Source organism: Macaca mulatta, chromosome 3, assembly GCF_049350105.2.
Source record: "Macaca mulatta isolate MMU2019108-1 chromosome 3, T2T-MMU8v2.0, whole genome shotgun sequence".
Taxonomy (NCBI): domain Eukaryota; kingdom Metazoa; phylum Chordata; class Mammalia; order Primates; family Cercopithecidae; genus Macaca; species Macaca mulatta.
In genome coordinates, this window is record NC_133408.1 from 15,996,993 (window position 1) to 16,016,731 (window position 19,739).

Below are 19,739 nucleotides of genomic sequence, written 5' to 3' on the forward strand. Positions count from 1 at the left end.
CTTACTGTGTATGTGGGTGGGACAGCATCTGGCCCCATATGGTTTATTGCTGGTGGGAGCTAAGAGCTCACGGATGTTTCCTCAGCCTTCTTTGTTACCTTTATCTAACTCTGGTTGCACTTCCTCCCTTTTCCCTTCACACTTTCAGTTACAAACCTGGCTTCACTTACAAGAATGTGGGCTACCAAGGAGCCCTGACCTTGTGAACTTTGACTTGTTAGATGAAAGTTGTTCTTCTGTAAGGAAATCTAATTTGGGGGTAATGAAAGCAATGGGGGCTTTAAAATCATAGAAACATATAATTGGAAGATAGAGCTCAGAAGGCAGAGAAAATTAAATCGAACATCATCATTTTATAGTCAAGGAAATTGAAGCCCTTGGATTTTAGGGAATTTGCCACACAGTCCCTGTAATGCATTCTGGAGGTGGTGTTTAAAAGCTATTAGAGTTTTCTGGCCTCTTTTTGGCTGGCCCTCTATTTTTTTAAGAATATCTCTATGTATTTCTTAGGTATTTCATTTTCAGATAGAGAGAACTATGTAAAGAGTCTCTAAGTTTGGTTGGCATAAGATTTACTCTGAAGTTGTAAAATATTCTTGTATTAAATCAAATTTAATGAAGACTATGCCCTAAAACTTTGCCTAAAAAGGTGAACCTTGTTTGTCTCTCAGAGAAAAGAAGGACCCCATCCAGGGCTGAAACAAGTGTTTCCAGTGTTTTCAAACGTGTCCGTATTCCTGAGCAGACCCTCAGATTACCTAGCATGGGAGTGTGTGGGATGGATCCGTATTTAGACCTTTCATCAGTTTCAAATATAAAAAATTGATTTTGGCAATCCGTTGGTAGTCAACCACAAAATGTATTGATGAAAAACCTTCTGCATTTCCATAGCGGTTCCAAATATGGATTCCATTAACAAGATTCATATTTGGAACTACAGTGATGCTGGGAAATCATGTTTGGATTCAGGTAATTTGATGGTGTTAACACCCCTGTTGCGTATCACCCAATTTGAGGAGGAGGAGACTCTTCCCTGGCCTTGCTGCTGCTAACACTGTTGCTAGGTGACATAGGTGAGGACAGGTTGGTGCCAGCACTTCTTACCTTGTTTTTGTTCTATGGAGGCTTGAAAAGGTGGAGGTAAGCTCCATTATGGCTGATGGCTTCAAATTCACAGATCTTGAAGACACCTTGATTCCTGACCAGGTTGGTTCTGGAGACCCCTAAAGAGAAATCCAGAAAATGCTTGCTTTTGGAAGTCATCTATGTCACTGAGAATGCAATTCGAAAGGAATTTTAAAGCCCAGCTATTGTAGATCTAATATATACATATAGAGAGAGAGAGCAAGCAAGCTAAACACTGAGTTAAAATTTTTGGAGAGAATATACTTAAATAAACTCTCCATAGGTTTTCATTTCTGAGTGTAAATCCACTTGACAAAGGGAAAAAGAAGTTTAACCCTTTGTGACCTTTTCTCCACATGCCACATACTGTTTTCCAACATGAATTTATTTTTTATGTAGTCCTCTTCTGTCTGTTTAGCCAGCTCTTGTGCAAATATCCACTGACAATTCACATACCTTCTAAGGATATCATGGTTTTACAGTTTCTCTAAATGTTCGTGCATAAATCTTTTCTTTTGTGGTGATGTGTATGTTTTTGTATCATTTAGCATCATCCCCAGGTTCATCCCGATCTTGAGAAATTAACAACAAAAGTCAGCTGTGCTCCCTCTACTGGTTGCATTTCTTTGGAGCAGAAATACCGTGCATTTGTGCGTAAGTTCATTGTTGCTGATGGAGCTCGGACCTGTGTTCACGTTTTCTTTTCCAAAATGCGCATAACTTTAAAAAAGCAAAACTAGTGGCTTTCAAAACCGCAGGTTAAGAAACTGGTACCTTTAGAGGGATAGGGCATCTTCCTTACTGCCCACTTGTCTAGTAGTGTTGTGGGGGAATCTTCCTGGGCAGGAGGACGCAGCCCTTCTGCTCTAGGAGTAAATTCTTGGATGCTAAGTCCTGCTTCCCTCTGAGGCCCGAGGCCAATGCCTGGGGCCTCTCCAGTTCTGGTATAGTTGTATTTTCACCCACATCAGGTCAGCCCTTCTGTTCAGATCTGTGAAAACCTGCCCGCCACTGTATGGAGCCAGCGGGGTTTATGTCACGTGTTCACATGTTGCTCGGACTCTTGATCTCAGGGTGTTCTTCTCTAGAAGCATCTACAGGGGACCCTTTATTTTTAGGCCTGAGAGATAGGGAAGCAAGTGGGGACTATTTGGTTTAATCCATCATGTATGTATTGCATCCCCACCACATATGTGGCTTTAAGAAAATTCAAGATGAGCAAACCTACTGTTCCCCACCTCCCCTTTTGAGAAACACTAAGTAACAACAACAAAAAGCTCTTCTCCCCTTCCATGCAGAAATTAAATAATAATATCAGAAAGAAGGGGAAAAAAGTATATGCCTCCCACCCCGCCCCCAGAGCTAAAAGAAACCTTCTGGCCGGGCGCGGTGGCTCAAGCCTGTAATCCCAGCACTTTGGGAGGCCGAGACCGGTGGATCACGAGGTCAGGAGATCGAGACCATCCTGGCTAACCCAGTGAAACCCCGTCTCTACTAAAAAATACAAAAAACTAGCCGGGCGAGGCGGCGGGCGCCTGTAGTCCCAGCTACTCGGGAGGCTGAGGCAGGAGAATGGCGTGAACCCGGGAGGCGGAGCTTGCAGTGAGCTGAGATCCGGCCACTGCACTCCAGCCTGGGCGACAGAGCGAGACTCCGTCTCAAAAAAAAAAAAAAAAAAAAAAAAAAAAGAAACCTTCTTAGGTAATCATGAGACCAGAAAACCCGTAGGCAAGATGTGCTCCCTGTGTAAGCCCACTGCTCTGATGCTCTGACCGCTGACTTCATGGTGCTTGCCTTCCTCTTCCCATGAGTGATTTGTGACATTCTTTTCTATATGCTGTGATGAGATGAAGCACCTTCCTGTTCTGTGTGGAGTAGTTCCAGTGTAGACTCATAGTGGTCAATGGAGAAATGACTGATGGGCCTCGCTAAGGCCGTTTGTCTCTGTATCTGTCACATCTCTTGCTGCACACCATGTCGGCTTCCTGAAAGTGTGTGATGTCTGATTCTCAAACCAGTCTCTCCTGGCTTTCCATCCTCCTTCGCCCATCCCCTTCCTGATTGTTTTCATCCAGATTCAGCATAAGTCGGTAGCTTGGTGAGTGCATGGACGGCAAGGCTGCGCCCAAAACCATGGGATGCTTTCCTGCCTCTGATCTCAGTATCTGCTTTCTTCTGAGTCCATATGTATGGTTCTCAGCGATTGAAAGCTGCACAGTGGAAAAGGAGAAGTGTTGTTTCATGTTTTTATAAGTCCCTGGAGACTCTCTTCAAATTGATGATGCTATATGGAATAGATGGAATTCATTAATTAAATGACAGATGATAGTGAAACTTCTAAATCAGGGTTTCTCAGCGGCAGCACTATTGGCATTTGTGGCTGGATAATTCTTTGTTGTGGGGGCCTGTTATATGCATGATAGGATGTAGAGCAGCATCTCCGGACTCTACCTACTAGATGTCAGTAGCACCCCCCAGCTGTGACAACCAAAAATGCCTCCAGATACTGCCAAATGTTCCCCGGAGAGGCAAAATCACCTCCAACTAAGGAGCTTTGCTCTATCCAAACATTATTCTCTTTCTTCATTCTGTTTATTTATTTATTTATTTTTAAGACAGAGTCTCACTCTGTCACCCAGGCTGGAAGTGCAGTGGTGTGATCTTGGCTCATTGCAACCTCCACCTCCTGGGTTCAAGCAATTCTCATGCCTCAGCCTCCCGAGCAGCTGGAATTACAGGTGCACACCACCATGCCTGGCTAATTTTTGTATTTTTAGTAGAGACAGGGTTTCACCATGTTTCCAGGCTGGTCTCAAACTTTAGACAGCAGGTGATCCACCTACCTCGGCCTCCCAAAGTGCTGGGATTATAGGCGTGAGCCACCGTGCCCATTCTGTTCCTTTAGGTGTGTTTGTGGGCAGTCTTTTATTTACTTAATTCATTTATCAGGTAGTTATTAAATTTTCTGCCATACCAGCCTTGATACCAGCTTATATTCTTTACCAAGAATATAAAGATGAACCAGGCATCTCTTTCTTCATGTTCATATACATATGAATATATATGTGAATACATGATATATATGAATATATATGGATATATATACATATATATTTGAGTCAAGTTTAAATGTATCTCAGAGTTCCCTTTTTGGAGTTTTGTTTCCAGGCTGCATCCCTGGCTGGCATTTGAGTCATTATGACTTCTTCAATGAGTGTTGGGTTTCTATTTTTGTAGCCTGTATCTTTGAGGAAAGTCCCTTGCAGTATGGATGAGTAGCCTAAGTTTTTGGCACAGCTTTTAACCTTATAAAATGATAATGCTCTATTAATCTATCAATTTCATCCATGAATGCTTCAACCATTTCAGATATAGCCTCTCACTTGTCACTTCAGATTTACTGTTTTCTTCTTTCGTGATTTCTTTCATTCTCTTTAACCAGCCACCTGAGGCTTCATTTAACCTGAGGTCATTTAAAGTTTTATTTAAGGAAACTTCTGTTTGGAAACCAAGGTCAAGCACAGCAGAGGGATGTTCATTGCATGGCTTTCTGGTAAACTTGAAGTTAGCATGTTCTCTTTAACATTTTTAGAAACCATGATATAAAAATTGCTCATGGGAAATGAAATTTGGGGCAGTTTTCTTTCCAGGGGGAAGGAAAGAGGGATGTGTTTCAGCGAGGAAGAGGTTCACAGATAGTTTACACTATGTGAATAATTTTCATTTTTTATGCTACATGGTGGGCATGTGGGTGTTCATTATATTATTTTCAAATACATGTTGTGCATTGGAAATACTTTCGAGTACCTGTTAAAGAAAAGGCAGCCAACTGAAAGTTTGCTTCCTGTTTTTCTGCCCTCCACTCGTTTTCAATAGATGTTTAGGAGTTAGGTCTCCACTTGATGAGCTACCCACGTTTCTGCCCGTGAAGGGCTGGTGGGGGGCACATATGTAACATTGCTGGCCTTTTATATCTTTTAAGAGGCGCTGCTTTTTTGCCATGTGCTGTAGAAAATTGTCTGACAGGCGCCCATGCTTTGTGCAGCGTGACCAGGTTCATCTGTAAATTGGGTAAGACCTTTTTGAAATACATTGCCCCCAAGGATGCGGTAGGGAGGGTGCTGGGATTCTGAGTGACAGCCGGCGAATGCCAGAGGGAAGAATTAAATTGGAGAGGGAGGCGGAGAGGAGGGAGGTGATGGTGGGAGGAGGAAGGGAGGAGCGACCAACCCTCTCCAACACACCCAAGTGACCAGATTCATCATAGCACGAAACTTCACAAGTTACACCCACTGCCTCCGCCAGCAGCCGGGGAACGCTGCTGCTTCCTCATTTGTGTTACTGGAAGTTCGAGACATGTGAAGCCAGACCGGGAGAAACGTGCGCGCCCTGTTGAGCAGGGGTGAGCTTGAATTTTGAAATCGATTCTTTCCACCGGCGAGTCTCTTTGTGTCGGGTGGTCGGGGGAGGCAGCCGAATGTGGCTCTGAACGAGGATAGGTGAGAGCCCCGAGCTCGCTGTGCGGCTGGGGCGGGGGAACCGTGCGCCCCGGAGCCCCTTCCCAGAAAGAGCAAGCGCGTCTCCAAGCTGCGTCCCGAGGCTCGGCGCGCGTTGCCGGCTGAGCTGCAGGGGACGCCGGCGACGTTGGTTCCGGCTCCAGGGTAGAGATTCGGTCTTTGAAAGCTTCATCTTTCCCCTTTGACTTCTGTAAGCAAGGATCGTTGTATGGGATACGGGGTCGGGGAGGAGACTGCGGGATCACGTCACCCACCCAGGATGCGTCCTGCCCGGGGCTGTCCCGCTGCGCGTTGGGTAATTGCAGGTCAGTGCCATTGAAAAAGAACCCCATGGCAGGCTTGGGAATCAAGTGAGCAGAAAGTTCCGAAGGAATATTCAGAAGCTGTGGCTCCCGACCGCACCTGGATGGGAGTTCTGGAGTGGGACATCGGAAGTCTCGTGTTTCTCATTAATTTTACAGCTGATTAAATTAGTTCGGCTCTAGGTTCCTGGCTGTGGAGGTGTGATTTGTTTATCTGGATAATTTTTTCTTTTCTTTTTTTTTTTTTTTTTAAATGTCTGTCTTTCTGTGAAAGCTAGCTTATCTTCGGATTGATTGCCTAAATCAATTTTGGGTGGGGTGTGAGAGGAAGTTTGGGTGGAAGGTGGCACTGGGGGCTGGGCTTATTGCAAGTGACAGTATCTCCCCGCAAAGGATAAACCTGGCTCAAATGAGGCTTCTCGCAGATAGGCTTTAGATTTTATTTCAAGTTTGGAGCTGGTCAGGGGGCTTCCATTTGGCCTGTGTAGCTTTTGCTCAGTGTGTAGAGGTCAGAGGGAGGCTATTGGGTTAACTGTTACCTGTTGCACTTACTTCATACCTGATCAACAGCTTAGTGATACACCAGCAGTTGGAGCTGGCTTTTGTTCTTTGTAAGCGAATCCTTTCATGAGAATGTTTACAGAATCATCTTACTTTTAGGGGAAGAAATGAAGGTGAAAAATGTGTGGCTTCTGTTGTATTTATAGCAAGCCAAATGTTCTTTCCCGGGTCTTGGCGGGGCGGCGGACAATCAGGAAAATGTCAGTAGCTGATTTTATCATTTTTCTAATATCAAAGTGGAATTGTCTGACTCTCTCGGCATACCTTCCCTTGAACTTTGGGGGTCGGAGGCAGGTTGCTGGGGCCACAGTTCACTTAGCTTGCTCTGACTCTCCCACTTCCTTGAAGTTAAAGATACAGATGGAAAGGAAATTACTTTTCAACCAAATGAGACATGGCTTAGGGAAGACCAACAGGTTGCATGATCCAGGGCTAGAGCCCTGAGTTCTAGCTCATTTTGGGCTCAAGAAAGGACCCAGCTGCAGGTCGATGTAACTGATGCTGACAGGAGGCCTGTGACCTGCTCCCTCATGCCCCTCCACCCCACAAGGAACCTTTAGTAACTCACTCAACAGGAAAGACAACCAAATTGGATCTCATGATAATGCTGGTGAAACTGACTAATAGATGGAGTTTTATGGAACAATAATTCTTAGCTACAAAAAGGGGAACTGCACGATTCACAGAGCAAAGGTTTTTAGATATTGTCACATGTGACTGTTAGAAGATACCATCATGAGGACTTTTGGAATTGGGGTTAATGCTACTATATGACCGTGTAGATGTGAGAGAAAGTGGCAATTTCTATATCATTATCTTTTCATGTTGTCTCCCTGCCTCTCCCAGTAAATAAGCTGATTTGTCTCTGGTTGGTTATATTTTTAAATTTTATTCACTCATTTCTTCTTTTTAGAGATGGAGTCTTGCTCTGTTGCCCAGGCTAGACTGGAGCTCCTGGGCTCAGGTGATCCTCTCGCCCCAACCTCCTGTTGTAGCTAGGACTATAGGCGTGTGCCACCTTATCTGACTGTTTTTAAATTGTAAATTTGTTTAATAGGTACCAGATCATTAAAATTGTTTGTTTTAATAACTAATTTTTACAGAAATTTTCCCATTTTATGTACAATTTAAAATTTATTGGTATCATATTGAACATGATATCCTCATAACATTTTTAAAGACTGTATATCTGTAGATATGTTTCCTTTTTCATTCATGGCGTTATGTGTACCTTTTCCCCATCAGTCTTGCTAATGTATTATCAATTTTATTGGTCTTTTGGAAGAACCAACTTCGATTTTTGATGGTATCTTAATTGGAACACAAACAAAGGCCACCTCCTTTCTTGAGTTTATATTCATTTTTAAAATTCTGCCCAGTGGAACTCTGTCAAAAAGGACCTTAAACAGCCTTTGAAAATTAGCAACTGAGTTCCTTAGCTGTAAGTGGGAGGACACCACATATGTATCTTTGTATCTTTGACATAGATTATATTTTTTCAGTTTTATTAAAATATACTTTCTGTTTGTGAACACCATGCACAGTGGACCAAATTGTTCCAAGATGGGTTTTGTGTATTCATTGAGGCACACCCTGTGATATTGTTCTGGAAAAATGTAACTAGAATTTACATAAGACTTACTGGTAATTTAAAGTGAATTGTAGGTACTTTCAACCCACTTGACAGTACAGATTTACCTTGTACAACAGCAGAACAAATTTGCTGTAATGACTGGAGAAGACACTTCATTTTGGTTCATATTTAATGCATGAGTCTGAGCATTTTAAAGTTTTCTCAGAGCAGATTTTTTCTGAGTATATCAGAAAGGATGCTGGAGTCAGAAAGACCTGGCTTTGAATTCTTGCTCTGCCACTTTTGACTGTGTGGCCTCAGGAAAATTGCCTAACCTCTCTGAACTTGTATTTCCTCAAATGTGATCTGGAAACGGATTGTGAAATTGCACTGTGAATTCAGCGTATAATGAGATTTCATTATGAATATTCATGTAAGGTTTCTATCCTTCGTTTGGCACAAAGTAGGCATTTAATAGTGACATTGAGTGTTTTCAGTGTAACGATTAGTATTTTCTACCTCCTACCCTTTTTTGTCCTACTTCCAACCTTACCACCTCTCTCAATGGAAGGTGAAGGAAGGTGAAGTTACTGTAGTAGAATAAAACAAAAACCACTTCCCCCATTTGTTCTCTCTTCATTATGGGCAAGTTCCATATTTTCAGTATTTTTATCTTATTTTCCTAGTTGATTATGTTACCATTTCTTCCCTCCAATTTTCATCTTACTTTCCCAGGATTTTCTTTTTTCTTTTTTTTTTCCTGTCTCATCTCCTTAAGGATCTTATGCACTGCTCTGTTATTTTTTTCTTTCTTTCTTTCTTTTTTTGCCTGCCTTTAGTGTAAAAATGAAATGAGTACAAAGCCCAAAACTTGGCAGCGACTGGGATGTAAGTTAGTGGGTTGCTTCTATGAAGGCAAAGTGTGTTAAATTTAGTTACTCAAGAATTTAACTTGGAAGCTGGTCGTGGTGGTGTGTGCCTGTAGTTCCAGCTACTCAGGAGGCTGAGGAAGGAGGGTTCCTTGAGCCCAGGAGTTTGAGGCCATCCTGGGCAACACAGTGAGACCCCATCTCTAAAAATTAAATTAAAACAGGAAAAGAATTAAACTTGAAGACAGAGAATGCTGGTGACTGCCATAGCATTTTTGTGCCACAGACTTTGGAGTACTGTTTCAGACCCTGGAGTTTCTAAGCACTTTTGGGGAAGTGTTGATTGTTTGGTATTATGGTTGATGTTGTAACCAAAAAGGGACAATAAGAGCATAGGACAGAGGAGCTTGACTGGTTAATATTCCCCGACAAGGGAATCTAGCATTATTGAGTTTGCCCAACACTGAGCCATTGGTTCTTTCTAGGGTCTCTCAGTTGACAGGGTCCTAGGGCATTAGGACCTTGTCCTGTGTAATGGCATAATTAGTTAGCATTTATTTATGCATCTAGTATTGAAAGGGACTGGACTGGGGATGGGAAGGGATTGTGAGCTGGGAAAAGGCTTCATTGGCTTTATGGTGCTATGCTAAAGTCGTTCTGCTTTGCTCAAGGAGTGAGTCTTGGTTTACATTTGGGGTAGTGAATCAGCTTCGAGTGTGGAGTTATTTTCGATGAAGACAGATTGACTAGCTGCACCTGGTCTGGCCTGCCCGCTATGACCCGGTGGTGCTATTTTGTTCTAGCCAATGCTTTCATGAGAATAGAGAACAAGGAGGCGTAGTTTTCATAAGTATTTTGCAACACCCGCTTCTCCAGTTTATTTTGATGCCGTTGCTTGAAAACAAGTGTTAGTATGGCTTTCATTGGTAAAACTTTTAGGGAAGAGATCATCACTTTTGGAAAGTTTTGTTTCTTGAAATGGTTAGGGTGGATTGATGTGTGAGCTCTTGTACTGAATCGTAGAGCTGCCTCTAGTACCTTGCAGCCACATGCTTCAGTGTTTCCATAGACTATGAGATTTTGCTGGGCAAGAATCTCTATAGTCGAGGTGCTTTCTACAAAGCTGTTGAGAACTAAGCCTGGTAAATGCTTCTTTATTAAAATATGAACTGCTTATTAAAATATCAATACTAAATACTAATGTATTGAGTGTCTGCAACATGTGAAGTACTTTTCCTGTGTTATCACATTAATGTTTCTGAGGATAATCTTGCAATCTCTAGAGGTATATAAAAAAGAAGCACAAAACCCATTATTTTCTTATGTTGCTCTTACAGGTAGAATCACTGTGGACTGAGACCCACCTTTCTAGACCTGAAGCCCAGGAGGAGGAAGAGGAGGCTGGTTGGTACCATGGGGGATGATGCTCTGAATCCTAGCGTCTCACCTAGTATGTGAGCAGTCCCTGCAGATGGCACATTTGGAGATCTTGACAAAGCCTCTTCTCTTTCCAATGGGGTAAGTGTGGCGTTTGCAGAAGGCTGGGGAATGAGGATTGAAGCTTTTAAAGTCTTTATTATCTTGATCCTGCCCAAATCCACCTTTTTTGGTACAATAGAAAGTTCATTGTTTGTGACGATTGTTTTGGTGGTTAAAGGGTTGCTGAGTCTCCCCACTTGCAATCTGAGGCTTTGAAATGGGTTTCCTGGGAACCCTTCCCATTCTTCCTGGGTGGTTCCCATGGTTATTTTGTTTTGGAGTTGGCTGCGGGTAATCCTCTGTCTTTCTGACTTCTCTTTTGCCTGCCCCCATGATACTAGGAAAGGGGAAGAAGGAATTGATTTGGATGCAGCTGGGGAAACTTGGTATCAACATGCTGGTTTGGGGGCTGTTGTGTGTGGGTTCACATCACTTTTAACGAGACAGGGTGAGCATTGATGTAAACTGCTAAGTGGTTTTGTTCAAGTGGGAATATTTCATGCGGTCCTCCCTGCTGCGGTGAAACTGGACGTCTTTATTGCGTGACAGGCTTGGGACTTTCACAGAATGGATCAAGTGGTCGCCGTGCAACGTTCGCAGTTACTCCAAGAGAAGAAATATGCTGCAAAGACACCCTCCCTACTTCCTGTATGTGGCACAGACCCCTTCTAGGGAATTCCAGCAGAAAGGGCTGTGCGGACTTCAGTTTCCCTTCTGCTAAGTGGGAATGGTCACCTCTGCCCATGCAGTCCCCGTGTACTTCCTAGGAGGAGAATGACGTAGACCAAAAGGGGCTTTCTAGCTATGCGAAGTTGGTTTGTTATTTTCAACTTTGCCTTCCTCTCGTGGACAAACCCACCTCGACCTTGTTAGCAGGTGACATCGAGATGCATTATTTAACCTTTACCAGGTTTGGCTCCTATGTTGTTGGTCCAGAAATTGAACACAATAGGAGACTGCGGACTTGAGAGAAAGCAAGAATCACAGATGCTTCCTGAGGCGTGCGTGATTCCTGTAACTTTCAGTTTCCCACCCTGCATTCCGGGTCCTGCTTTGCAGATCTTGCTGTGACTTGTTCCTCCAGTCTTACCTGCTGCTCCGCTCTGCCTGCATCCAGACGCACAGCGGCGTAGCCACTCCTTTCTCTGAATGTACACAGTGGCTTGGAAAAACCTTTCTTTCAAGGGCTCTCTGGACATGGAGCAGATAAGACCTCCGAGTTGACCTGGAATATGTGCACCCTCCTCAGGGTTAGCCCTTGCTAGGGATGCCCTGGGGATACAGGGACTCCCAGGTAGTTAAAGGGAATCCAGCCCCTAAGGGTACCCTCTAACAGAGAGCAGAGTCAAAGCACTCACTTTCCCTGTGATAATACAGACACATTGTATTATCATAATTAGGTTACGTGCCTTTTTCAAGGGGTAAAAACAATAATAGGCCGGAGTGCAGTGGCTCACACCTGTAATCCCAGCACTTAGGGAGGCCAAGGTGGGCGGATTACTTGAGGTCAGGAGTTCGAGCCAGTCTGGCCCACATGGTGAAACCCTGTCTCTACTAAAATATAAAAATTAGCCAGGTGTGGTGGCGCATACCTGTAATCCCAGCTACGCAGGGAGGCAGGAGAATCGCTTGAACTCAGGAGGTGGAGCTTGCAGTGAGCTGAGATTGCACTACCACACTCCAGCCTGGGCAACAGAGCGAGAGACTGTCTCAAAATGATAATAATAAAAACAACAACCATTAACCCTTTGGGGCACTGGCTGTCCACGTTCAGCCCCTATCCCTTTGCATCCCCTTCACCTGTCTGGTGAATTCCCTCTCCCTGAGTGCTTTTGCTCCTGCTGTCTTTGGTGGAGGGTGCCCTTAGGGGCTGGATTCCCTTTGGCCAACTACCTGGTAGTCTGTATACCCCCAGGGCATCCCTAGCAAGGGCTAACCCTGAGAAGGTTGCACATATTCCAGGCCATCGCTGAGGTCTTATCTGCCCTGGGTCTAGAGTGCCCCCAGGGCTTCCGTCCCTCCAAGGTCTCCCCTACCTACTTTCTGGTTTTCTCTGAAAACACTTCCTAATCAAAAATGTATTCATGACTTCTCACCTCTGGCCTCAGTAACCTATTCAAAACAATAGCATTCGAAAGTGAGGTACCAGGATTTGAACCCAGGCAGCCTGGCCCACGGAGTCTGGTCTCCTGATCACTGTGCTATTGTGTGTTCCTCCAGGGTGGGCTGCTTGGACTTCTCTTTATACTTGCTCCAGCATGGCTATAGTGACTGCCATAGCGTGCCTAGTAAATGTTAGCTGAACAAGTGGCCACACAGCTTGCCAGAATCAGCTTTGCTTTACTGAGTCCTGTCTCAGGGCGCCTGTCCTTGTTGGTTACCCCCAGTGGCCTCCTGTCTGCTCTCTGCCGATTCAGATTTTACCTCCTTCAGGGTCAGTTCAAGTCCACCTCCTCCCGCCTGTCCTTCTGGACTGCCCCAGTCACTGTGATTTTTGCCCCTCGGAACCAGTGTTCCTTCTCAGATGATGTTACCCTTCCGAGCTCTCCCCCGAAGTAGGATCCTGAGTCCCTGAGAGCTGTGACTGTGCCCTGTGCCACATGTGCCGCAGTGTTGAGGGATTCTTTTTGGGATTAAACTCTGGTCAGAGCTGTGCAGAGAAATGCCAACGTTGCTTCCAGGTTCTGTGAGCAAAGGAAAATAATGAGGTTAAAGAGCAAAACTAAAACACACACACACACACACACACACACACACACACACACACACACACGGGGCAAATCTAAAAATTGTTAGCCCATTTCTTTGTGAGCCTGTGTGTGTATTTTCACACTGCAGCTGCTCGAGTTGAGTCATAGAATGGATGTGTCATCTCTTGGCTTCAGGCACAGTGGCTAGCCCGTCTTCCCCCCAGAGGGAGTTTAAGCGCATTTATGTGATGAATAATGTGGATTCTCCCCCAATACTTGGAATGTAGTTCAACAGATTTCATGCAAATGGTAGGTGAAACATGTCAAGCGTCTTTTGTCCCCCATTCGAAAGATAACAGAAATATGCCTCAGCAGAGTCAGTGCGCTGAGTCTTAGCTGATGGCCAGCCGAACGCTGCGGTGGCTTCTCTCTTCACCTGTGCTGTCTTGGACATTCTGTCTCCTGGGTGCGCCCCCCATTGTAAGGCTGTGGAAGGAGGACTAGGGCTGGAAAGGAAGATGCAAACATTGAATGCCTACTGTGTGCCTGGCATTCTTCTGCTTTGTGATCTCTAACAGAATACATGATTGCAGCTCACAGCCCCTCTGGGCCTGTGCATATTCTCATCTCCAAGTCTACTTGGTGGAACCTAGGGAGCTTGACTAAAATCGCACTATTGTGGCAGTGACCCTGGACTTGAACTGTGTTTTATCTGATTTCTAAACTCGTGACCATTCCCACACATCTTGACCTCTGGTTCTGAATATAAACAGAGACATTTAGATGAGGATGTCTAATGGTCATATTAACTCTAGAATTTGGAGATTCTTGAGTTTATTTCTTCTTCTTCTTCTTTTTTTTTTTTTTTTGAAACAGAGTCTCGCTCTGTCACCTAGGCTGGAGTGCAGCGGTGCGATCTCGGCTCGCTGCAACCTCCGCCTCCCAGGTTCAAGCAATTCTCCCACCTCAGTCTCCCAAGTAGCTGGGATTACAGATGTGCACCACCATGCCCAACTAATTTTTGTATTTTTAATAAAGACGGGGTTTCACCATGTTTGCCAGGATGGTCTTGAACTCCTGACCTCAGGTGATCCACACGCCTCAGCCTCCCAAAGTGCTGGGATTACAAGCCTGAGCCACCGCACCTGGCTTGAATTTAGTTCTGATCTAAATCTTTTCTTCATTAGCCAATTCCTCCTGGCACTTCACTGTTCATGAACCTGTTGAAGTCATTATTGTCTGAAATACCATGTTTAGGTTTAACTTTGTGGAGGGTTGGGGGGGGCGGTCAGGTAATATTTTTAAAACTGCAAAATTAGGGATCTCATGTTATTTTTAGATGCTCATCCACAGGTGAAACGTATCAGGCTGGTTCTTTGAACACCCTCAGGAAAGTTAAAGAGATTTGATGCTTCTCTTTAGGAACCAGGAACCTCTCCGGTTAGACCGAGGACTCTTCTTTCACTGTTGTGTTTTGTGGCACAAATGGCCTGGGATGTCGATGCCTTGGGTCTGATGCAAGATACCCTGAAGCCTTCCCTGGCCTGTCCCTCTCCTGCCCATGTTGCGTAAACATTGGCATGGCAGGGACAGATGGCCACTCCGGGAACTCCTTGGATGTCACATTTGGTTGCCTGGGTGGGGGGTAGGGTGGTTGCAGCCAGTCTCCGCTGGGGGGAGGAGAGGCCGACTGGGAAATACCCCCACGGCAGTGGGTAAACACCAGCTCACCTCCGGAAAGGCTGGGCGCCCCGTTACGTGTGCAGGCTGGGGCGGTAATGGAGTCAGATGCACATAAGTGTGTTTAGCTTGGGAAGGAGCCAGTCTGCTCAGAGCACACAGCCTTTTCCCCCTGCTCCTAATTGATGCTCAGCAGAGTTTGCTTTGCTTACGGGGATGGGAATGAACCGTGTGGGGGCTGTCAAGGGAGGGATGGGCTACAGATAACTACTTTCAGAGCTCGGAAAAAATTCTTTCCAGAGGCCTGGGTTAGCTTTACTGGAGGTGCAGGTGAGGGTATCTGAAATCCCCAGAGAGTTAAGATAGAGCAGTTAGATGCCCTTATCAGTGGGATTTTTTGCTGATCAAACAGCATCAATATGTGTAATGAGGACTGAAGCATTGATGAAGAACAGCCGAGTGCAGCGTTTCCTGCATAAAATCCCATCGATTCCGGAGACTGAGCAGGGGGAGAATCCCTTGAGCCACGGAGTTTGAGGCTGCAGTGAGTCAGAACCACGCCATTGCACTCCAGCCTGGGCAACAGAGTGAGATCCCAAGTCAGAAAAAAAAAAGGGGAGGATAATAAAGAAACAGCATCCAGGCTGGGAGGGCAGGAGGCAGCAGGATCCCTCTTCAAAGAAAGCACAAGAGTTGACGTTAGGTGAAAATAAAATGGGTTTTTCGCGGTTTCAGCTTTAGAGTGGAACACCAGGGGTGGTTGCAATTGCCTGCATGCAAACCAAGTGTGGGGTTGAATCGAAGTGGAAAAGCCTATAGCCATAAGCGTTGATTGGAAGCGTTTCCGATTCTCACCTCTACGTAGTAACTGTTGCTGTTTATCTTTCTAATGTATTTGCAGAAGTCTCAACAAGCCAAGGTAAGGCAGTGTATTCAAGTTAGCAGAGTGACATCTAGTTACTATGCTTCGTATTAATTTTTTGGAGGGAGAGGGTGGTGTGGTTAGCTCATTCATTCTTTCAACCAATCATTTGTTGGGTAGTTATGAATATCATCTTTGGGATACAGTGTAGAATATCATCTTTGGGATACAGTGTAGAATATCATCTTTGGGGTACAGTGTAGAATATCATCTTTGGGATACAGTATAGAATATCATCTTTGGGGTACAGTGTAGAATATCATCTTTGGGGTACAGTGTAGCTTACAGTATAGAAGGGAAGAAAAGATATACCATCAGGAATTCATAAGTGTTCAGGCCAGGCGTGGCGGCTCATGCCCATATTCGCAGCACTTTGGGAGGCTGAGGTGGGAAGATCACTTGAGCCTAAGGGTTCGAGACCAGCCTGGGCAATAAAGTGAGGCCTGGTCTCTACAGGAAAATAAAAAAAATTAGCCAGGGTGTGGTGGTGCATGCCTGTGGTCCCAGCTATACAGGAAGCTGAGGCAGGAGGATTGCTTGAGCCCAGAAGGTTGAGGCTGCAGTGAGCCATGTTTGCGTCACTGCACTCCAGCCTGGGCGACAGAGCCAGACCCTGTCTCAAAAGAAAAAACAAAAAGAGAGACAGTTCATATAAGGGTTCAAACCAGAGGTATAAACTAGAAGTTTGATAAATTTGAAGAGTCAGGACATTTAATCTTCAAAGGAATCCAATGAGCTGTTATCATTCTAGTGAATTTACAGCTGAAAAAACGGAGGTGGAGAGCAGTAAAGTGCCTCAGCTAGGCTCTGCAGCCACCAGGCGGACACACCACGCCTACCCAGGTCCTCAGCCCTCTGAGCAGCTGAGAAACCCCAGCCTCTGTGGTCCTGATTTCCCTGTGTTGGTAGCTCAAGCGGTGAACTGTGCATCTGCAGTCTTTAATTCATTTATTTATTTAAAATAAAAATTGTTTTTGAGAGATGTGATTTCGCCGTGTTGCCCAAGCTGGCCTTGAAATCCTGGCCTCAAGCAATCCTCCTGCCTCAGCCTCCTGAGTGGCTGGGACTGCAGTCACACATCGCCATGCCTGGCTTATTTAGTTCTTTTTTTTTTTTTTTTTTGAGACGGAGTCTCGCTCTGCTGCCCAGGCTGGAGTGCAGTGGCGCGATCTCCCCTCACTGCAAAGCTCCGCCTCCCGGGTTCTCGCCATTCTCCTGCCTCAGCCTCCAGAGTAGCTGGGACTACAGGCGCCCGCCACTGCGATCAGCTAATTTTGTTTTGTATTTTTAGTAGAGACAGGGTTTCACCATGTTAGCCAGGATGGTCTCGATCTCCTGACCTCGTGATCCGCCCGCCTCGGCCTTCCAAAGTGCCGGGATTACAGGCGTGAGCCACCGCGCCCGGCCTTATTTAGTTCTTTCTAAGAGTTGGGATAGAAAACCAATATGGACTCTTAGTATTTCTGCTTCACCTTCCTCAGTGTTTAGAGGAATCTAGTTTGCGCAGATGTCTGATGAGCCATTTAGGAAGAACTTTAACCAACAACCAACAGACTTTTTTTTTTTTGTAGGTCATTGGAGGGTGATTTTAATGATCACGTACATAGTGTGAATGTGAGTGTGGGTGTTTTATCGCGAGTTCCTTGGTGGTGGTTTGAGCATTTTCTCCAGGTGGTTCCACTGGCAGTGTTGATACTGCTAGAAATTGTTCCTGCTCAGGGCACAGTGATTTTTCTCTTTTGGTGAACAAAAAAAATTTTTTTGAATGAGGTGAATGAGGGTATTTCTGGTAAACTCAGTCATTTATGTTTAAACAAAATGATCACTATATATGATTTATATATGATTAATAAATATGAAAATAATTATTACAATTATTAATGAAATATGAGAGGGTGAGCACTGGGCTAGAAAGAGGTCAAGAGACCGAAGTTCTTATCCTGGGCTCTTCTTGACTCTTCGACCTCAGTTGAGCCCGTTGCTCAGGGCTGTGTGAGTTGCATCCTTAGGTTCCTTGAGATGTATAGAAATGTCTCTATAGTTGGCAAAACCTGTAATATGGATATTATGTACCAAGACTCAACTTTTAGCTTGATAGTGCTGCATTATTGATGTACACATTATTTATTTGTTTCTTTCAGTCTCAGATGCCGTGGCTGGGTTTTACATTTTTGGCGGTGTATTTTAAAATACCGTGTTAACTTCTGGTGGTTTTCTTTTCTTTCTTTCCTTTTTACTCCAGGAGTAGGGGTTTTCGTGTAGGATGAAAATGAAAACTAAAGAAAAAAATAGGATCTGGAAGTAATTTTGAGAGCAGAAAAATTAAACAAAATGGGAAAAGACTCCGTTTGTTACTAGCCAGGTGAAGAGAACACAGGACCGTGGACGTGCTTTTTCTCAGTAACTGGATATGTTAGACGCGGATTATGTTTTCGCTGGGACCTTGTAGTTAAAAGAAAGCAAAAAGCAGGTCTGGATGTTCAATATTTCCCTCTTCTCAAGAGCACATGAAGCTGGTATTGAAATGGGACTTGCCTGCCTCTTATTTCCATCGTTTGAAATCAGACTGAAATCCTGCACGTGGGACCCTCATTCTGTGACCCCTGTCTGTGTAGCCACCAGGCTCCCTTGCCAGCCCTCCTTTTGACTCACAAATGGCAGTGGGTGTGAGTGCCCAGGAATACTTAGTGGTCAATACAGGATTTGGGAAATTTGTCTGCAGAATGTCAGCCCTCAGTAGGAAGGTAGTGCTCTCCAATGGGAGGCCTGGTCAAATTCCTTTTGACTGTATATTTCAAGCTGGTATGGCATAGCCGGAGATTCCCAGTCCTCAGGAGTGTGGTAGGGCAGGCTCTGTCCTACCAGGAATGCATTTGGACTTTAGAGATAGTTGAGAAGTAGTTTCTTTTGGAATCACATTTAAGGCACATTTGGGTTCTGGGACATCCTCCTTCCTCATTTTTCCCCTGGGAGTTGTCGTGGTCGATTGGGCCTGTGGGCCTGCAGGCTGTGTTTGATGTGATGAGCTCCCCTTTTCTAAGGGATGGACCTATCTGCCTTGAGATGCCTACATTTTTGCAACTTTGGTTTAACCATTATTAGAGACATAATTGGTAGGATGGATGCTTACTTTCCTAATTCATTTCTACTCCTGTGTCCAGAAATTTGTAGGCATCTTTGTTTTAAAGTTTGTCATCATCTTTGTTGACTACTTGGTTGAATCTTTGAAACGCATTCAACCCAGCTTTTTTTTTTTTTTTTTTTAGCACTGGCTCTGTATGCCAGACCAGTAGATGCCTCACAGAACACGTGGGCTGGTAGTACCAGTTGGGCAAACACAGCCTAAGTATAATGGAATATACAGCGAAGTTCCACACACGTGTTTATTTAACAGGGACAAAAGAAAATGTTCAAATCACATTTTACCTTTCAGAGTTTATAAATCCATCTGAAGTGCTTGGAAAAAAATCATAGTATTAGAAATGGATGCATGTGTATATAAAACTAACACTAGACTTCTTTGCCAGATTTAACTTCTCAAAAGTGTTCTTAGAAAGAGGGACTTTCTTGGAGAATATGAAGTCTATTTTGTCTCTAACTCGCTAAGGTCATTCTTTTCATTTCTCTTTCGGTGTGTCTCCCCACACCACACTGGTATTAAAAACATACAGAGAACCTTGGGAGGCCGAGGCAGGTGGATCACTTGAGGTCAGAAGTTTGAGACGAGCCTGGCCAACATGGTGAAACCCCCATCTCTACAAAAATACAAAAATTAGCTGGGCGTGGTGGTGAACGCCTGTAATCTCAGCTACTCGGGAGGCTGAGGCACGAGAGTTACTTGAGTCTGGGATGGGGAGGTTGCAGTGAGCTGAGATTGTGCCACTCCAGCCTGGGCAACAGAGGGAGATTGTCTCCCAAAAAGAAAAACAAAAACAAAAAATACAAAGAACCATGCGAAAAATCAAAAACAACCCTGCACATGGATGTTTACGGCAGCTTTATTGGAAACTTGGAAACAACC

The 19,739-nt window shown here is 44.6% G+C and overlaps 1 protein-coding gene across 3 annotated transcripts in view; it reads left to right on the forward strand.

Annotated features, from left to right (window-relative positions):
* The first annotated feature begins 5,385 nt into the window (after positions 1-5,385).
* Positions 5,386-19,739, forward strand: part of TIAM1 (TIAM Rac1 associated GEF 1) — a 227,085-nt gene continuing 212,731 nt past the window's right edge. For 2 of the 3 annotated variants that reach the window (XM_015132943.3, XM_077994821.1), the window contains exons 1-2: positions 5,386-5,527; positions 10,285-10,465. The gene's annotated coding sequence lies outside the window, so the exon portion shown is untranslated. 3 annotated transcript variants of the gene reach the window in all.